This window comes from Quercus suber, unplaced genomic scaffold (assembly GCF_002906115.3).
Source record: "Quercus suber isolate HL8 unplaced genomic scaffold, Cork oak 2.0 scaffold_175, whole genome shotgun sequence".
NCBI classification, from domain to species: domain Eukaryota; kingdom Viridiplantae; phylum Streptophyta; class Magnoliopsida; order Fagales; family Fagaceae; genus Quercus; species Quercus suber.
Window position 1 is genome coordinate 594758 of NW_027069635.1, and position 6202 is coordinate 600959.

Sequence of the window (6202 nt, forward strand, 5' to 3'; positions counted from 1 at the left end):
CTAGAAATTGATTTTTTTTTTTTTTATTTAATCAATTTTGTTCAGTCAAAATTCACTGTTCCATGTACAATTTCCTTGGCTAACTTTTTTTATTATTATTTTTTTTTACACCAAAAACAAAAACAAAAACAAAAACTTAGGATTAAAACAATTTTCATCTTTATATTTGGGGTAGTTCACAATTCCTCCTAAAGCTTTAAAATCAAGAAATTTCCCCTCAAGAATTTGGAAAAAAGCAAATATGTCTTATTGTTATTCTTTAAGTTAATCCTTAATGAAAGCTTATGGTTTTAAAATCTCAAAAAAAAAAAAAAATCCATTGTGTAATGTCTAAAAATGAATTCAAATGGTGTGCATAAAAATTCGGATTTTTGAAACACTAGGTGTTTGTTATATGATTAATCGCATACACGGAAGGATTTGAGGACATGAGGATGAATGCATTTCTTGGCATTTTCTGTTTGGGAGACATTAATTGGCCAGTTAAAGGTAGAAAAGGCACTTATGAGGATCACATGGATGGAAAATCAACTGAATATGCATTGTAATAATTAAGGTCATCCGATAAAGTCATCCAATTAGGATTTGGTTAAGTTGAAAAATAATACTACACAACATTACAATCTTTATTATTAAAAAACATAACACAACATATATCAAACAAAATGAAATTCACTTAGGAAGCTTTGGGCCGTCCCTTTGTGGTTTGGTTTATCACGTTTCAACTTTCAGGTTTGTGCATTGTGCCTTTGGCTTTGAACTACCGCTAGTATTGAATGAGATTTTTTTTTTTTTTTTTTAATGGTTGTCTTGACAGTCTTATGTTGTCTTGTCTCATTCTCTCATGTCATGTCTGTGAAGCTTAGCTCTTATTAGTTGTGATGAAGTTCAAATAGTCATTCTCTCATGTCATATCTTAACAACAGTTTTACTTATTTATAACTTTATATCTATAATATATTGACTATTAGTTTTGGTACTTTGTGCTTTATGCACCTAGTATCAGGACGTAGTCTAAATATTTTTTAGCGAATTTTTTTAACAGGTCGGGTCACAGGTTATCTAGCTCAGGTTAGGTTGACCCGCCAAAAAAAAAAAAGGTCAGTCACGGGTCAACCCGTTTTTATTTTGGGTCAAAAATCAGGATCGGGTTGGGTCAGAAAATTCTAACCCGTATTGCCATGTCTAACTTTATTATTCCCATAAAATGAGGGTTTACAGATGATTGCATTGTTTGGGGAAGAGTTGTGACCTTTGAGAGACACAATCCTTTGCAGATATGAGTATTGATGGTTCACGGAAGGGTGCAAACACTTCCATGAATAAGAGGGATCTCAGGATATTTGAGTTTCTAATTCATTTGAACTTTCTACCACGTGATCACCACCATTTGCAGGATCACCATACTTGTCTAAGACCAACACTGAACTCTTTGATGACAATTCATGATGAATGGCTCTTTTACCTTTTCAGATCCCAACTCTGTCACACCAAACCGTCCAAAGTCAATGATGGTATCTACTATCTACCATTGGACGACTTATTCTATATGATCTCATTGCTTAAATTTTATTGTGTACACAGAACAAACGTTATTGCTTATGTTGTTTTGAGAGAAAGTTGTAAAATATAAATTAAGTTGCTTAATAGCTAACATTACCTCCTTGAGAAATAGTCGAAGGATTACCGTGTCAAAGGGTATGGTGTCAGCGCACCCTTTCACACGCAGCCGTCCTTCAAAAGAATATGGCAGAATCATTTCTTTTCAACATCGCAGTAAAATTTCTAGAGAAGATCAGCTCCCCTTTCTTTCAAGAAGTCAAGTTGACATGGGTGTTGAAGACGATTAAGAAAAGCTTGAGGACACCTTGTCCACAGTCATAGCCGTGCTGTTGGATGCAGAGGAACAGCAGGGACATAATCAGGAGCAGGCTGACTGGCATAGGAAGCTGAAAAGCATCTTTTATGATGCAGAAGATGTGCTGGATGAATTCAAGTGTGAAGCATTGAGGAGACAAGTGGTGAAAACATATGGGAGCAGCAGCAGAAAGGTACGTTGCTTTCTTTCTAGCTCTAATCCACTCGTACTCTGCTTTAAGGTGGGTCATAAAATCAAAGAAGTCAGAGTCTCTAATAGTTACACTTATAATGCTAAATTTCATGCTTCGGAAAGACTAGGAAACAGCAACAGGCATATCATGCATGGGAGGAGGGTGATGACTTATTCCTTTGTGCAGACTTCAGATGTCATTGGAAGAGACAAGGATAGAGAAATAATAGTTAAACTTATAATGCATCCTTGTGATGGTGATCAAAAGGTCTGTGTTATTCCTATAGCTGGAATTGCAGGTCTTAAGAAGACTACACTTGCTAAATTGGTGCTCAACAATGAAGAAGTGGCCGGCCATTTTAACTTGAGAATGTGGGTAAGTGTATCTGATGACTTTGACATAAAACAATTGTTGGTCAAATTAATCAAATCTATAACTAATGAAAATTTTAGTGATTTGGACGTAGAGCAATTGCAAATGCGCTTTTGAGGTCATTTGCACAATAGAAAATTCTTACTTGTATTGGATGATGTGTGGAATGAGAATCAGGGAAAATGGATTAAGTTGAGGAATTTTTTGATGGAGGGTACCAAATGGAAGTAAGATCCTCGTGACACCACGCAGCCTAAATAGTTGCATCCATCATGTGTACCATATCCTTCTACAACTTAGAAGTTCTTCCACATAAAAAGTGTTTTATCTTTATTTATAAAATGGGCTTTTGGTGAAGGAGAAGCAAGATAACATGCAAAACTCATTGAAATTGGGGATGAGATGGTGAAGAAATGCAAAGGAGTTCTCCTAGTCCTAGCAGTGAAGGCGTTAGGGAGCTTACTATATTCAAAGCTCGATGAACGTGATTGGCTATTTGTAAAGGATAATGAAATGAGGAAATTGGAACAAAAAGAAAGGGATATTTTGCCTGCCTTACAATTGAGTTATAATCAAATGCCATCTTAAAACAATGTTTTGTTTATTATTCACTTTTTTCAAAAGATTACGAGTAGAAATTTTTTGAATTGATTTAACTTTGGATGGTACATGGACTGCTTCAATCACCGAATGAAAGCCAAGAGTTTGAAGATATCGGAAACCAATATATAGATGAGCTCTATTCAAGATCTTTCCTTGAAGATTATATGGATTGTGGCCATGCGTGGAGATTTAAAATACATGATCTTGTCGCGTACCATGAAACCCAAACGCTCTAGAGGTTATGTTTATCAGTAATAGTGAAAAACTTGATCTAACTGAAAGGGAAGACAAACAATAAGAATTCTGGAAGAGCCTTCAAAAACTGATGATCCATCAATTACCCCAGTTGCTGGCTTTGCCCCAGTGGAGTCAATGGTCTGCAACAACTTCACAAGAAATAGCTATTGCAGAATGTCCCAACTTGACTGCATTGCCAGATTGGCTGCCAAGTCTTGTATCACTCAGTAAACTTTGAAAGTTGCCACAAGTTGTCTCTGCCAATGGGAAGCCTCACAGCTCTGAGATTATTTGGAGTTGCAGATTGTCCTGAATTGATTAGAAGATGCCAACCAGAAATTGGCGAGGATTGGCTCAAGATTGCTCATGCCTCAATATTTGTATTGATGGCAAAAGATTAATAAGCTGGTCACAAGATATGGACTAATTTCTTCCCCACAATTCTTTTATCTTTTTCTTCTTCAAAAGTTTTAGCACTTATAAAATACTGCTGTAGCCATTTTTTTCTTTTTCTTTTTTAAAAACTGTTTCATTATTATTTGCCATCCATAAATATGCATCTATGGACACACAAACAAACACAGACGGCACACATGTTTGGAAAGTCTGAATTCTTGCTAGATGTAGGAAAGTCTAAAACAGTGTTCCATCTCTTTTATATATTGTTTGCCAAATGTTTTACTAATCAAATTTACTACTACGTTACAAATGATTTTAAAGCAATAATAAGGCACAGTTAATTTGCAGCCTCCCTACTTCGTAAATTTCAAACAAATTAATCATTACAGGACAGCATATCTAAATGAGCAATGCTCATTGAGCATGAGTTCAATGATGAAAATCTGAATTTGTTAGGTGGTATCTGAAGCCCATAAGGTAATTTATTTTGAAACGAACTGTACAATCTTCCATACGAGTGATGCTGATTTGTGGCTTGACTTGCGTTTGTTTAAAATGGAAGAATGAACAAAGTAGGTTATGAAATAATCTCTATATTTCCGTATATTAAATGTACCAATGTGAATTTATATATATATAATAAAACCACAGTAGTTGATCTATATGGACCTAGGCCTAGGCCTCGATTAGGCTAAAATCAAGATTTTAGTCATAATCAAAGGCTAACTAAGATAATGTAACATGTTTTAAACACATGCTAATATAATATACCCCATGCATGCCTTTATTGCTTGAGTGTCCACCTTCATTAAGCAAGCCTGTATTCTTTGACACAAAGCTCCTATACATTAGCCCTGTAAGTCCTAAATTACCTTGTATATATATTCTCAGTCCTTCAAACGAGCCCCATCTAGTGATGGAGAGCTAGGATTTGAAGAGAGAAAATGGGGATTAAGCAATTCGGAAAATAAAAGGTCAATCGTGTAATTAAATATTAAGTGATGTTTAAAATTTTAATACAAGAAATTAAATCAAAAAGGTGATAACATATTTGTTATATTATGTTTATTTTTTAGAGTTTTTTACACATGAAAATCTATTTTGCCAAAGTTTTCAAAAGTCAAAATTCAATTTACAATTCACAAAGATCTTTGGTATCTATAAAAATCCAAGTATGACTTACATAAATTTATCTTATTTTGTTAATAGATATCCATACCATGTTCAAATTGTAATAACTTTAAAGCTACATATATATATATATATATATTGATCTACAACTTTAAAACTATATATCATGAACACCTTTACACCTTTTCATTTCAAAGTATAATTTAAAATAATAAAAAAATATGGAGTTTGTTATGTAATTATCCCCATAATTAATTACTTTACCCAAACTATTTTGAAGAATGATTTATTATTACATAAAGAATTTGAAATCTTATTATCAAATTTTATCACTTCGAAGGATACTATAATTTTTTGTTCTCTTTTTATTTAATACTCTGCTTTATTTTCCTTTCTGCACCTATCCATATTTGATTATATTCTATTATAGATATTTTTTATGCTTAAAAGATTTGATAAAATAGGAAAGTCTTTTTTGTGAATGAAGTTTAAAGCATGAAAAATATAATAACATATTATATATATATATATATATATCTGAAATTTAATTAATATTCATATACGAAATCAATTAAATGAAAGATAAATTATAAGCATATATAACAGAAATTTGTTTGGCAGGGTCGGGGACAATTCCCCCCTATCCTTGGCTCTGCCTTTGACTCCATCCGTATAGATTTTGTAAGATCTTTTTTTTTTTTTTTGAGAGATTTTCAACTTATGGCGTTCGCTCCTGATGATAGCTCTTTATCATCAGACCAAGACACCAATCAGTTTTTGGTGTAGGCGGGGATTGAACCCCAGATCTCTTATACAACCATCAGAGACTTTACCAGTTGAGCTAACTGGAACCCACAGATTTTGTAAGATCAGCATCATTTAATTATTATTTTTTTTATAATAGAAAACCTTTTTTGAAAGAGAGATGCTACGTGTATAACAATTTTACAACATTTTTACAACAAATCACATGTGGTTAATTGTTATTGGTTCAAATTTAAAACTAATACTAAGATTACGTTTTTGCCTCAACAATAACAACCAGTAACAACCTGCCACTTAGGATTTGTTGTAAAAATATTGTAGACATATCATTTCTCTTATTGAAAACCAAAATAGGCAAAACAAAACAGCAAATAAACTTACTAACACGCCTTCTCCAAAATTACAATTGCAAATGCAGAAGGACTATTTCCTAAATCAAAAGATCNGTAATAATTAAGGTCATCCGATAAAGTCATCCAATTAGGATTTGGTTAAGTTTGATAAAGTGTGCACACATGTAGCCAAGTCATTAACTAACGTCAATCTGTTTATCCACAGATGAGAGTTAACATGGGCTAAATTAATTCAACCATGGGATCACGCTAGACTACAACAAACCACTTGTAGGCTGTAGCTATGGTGTG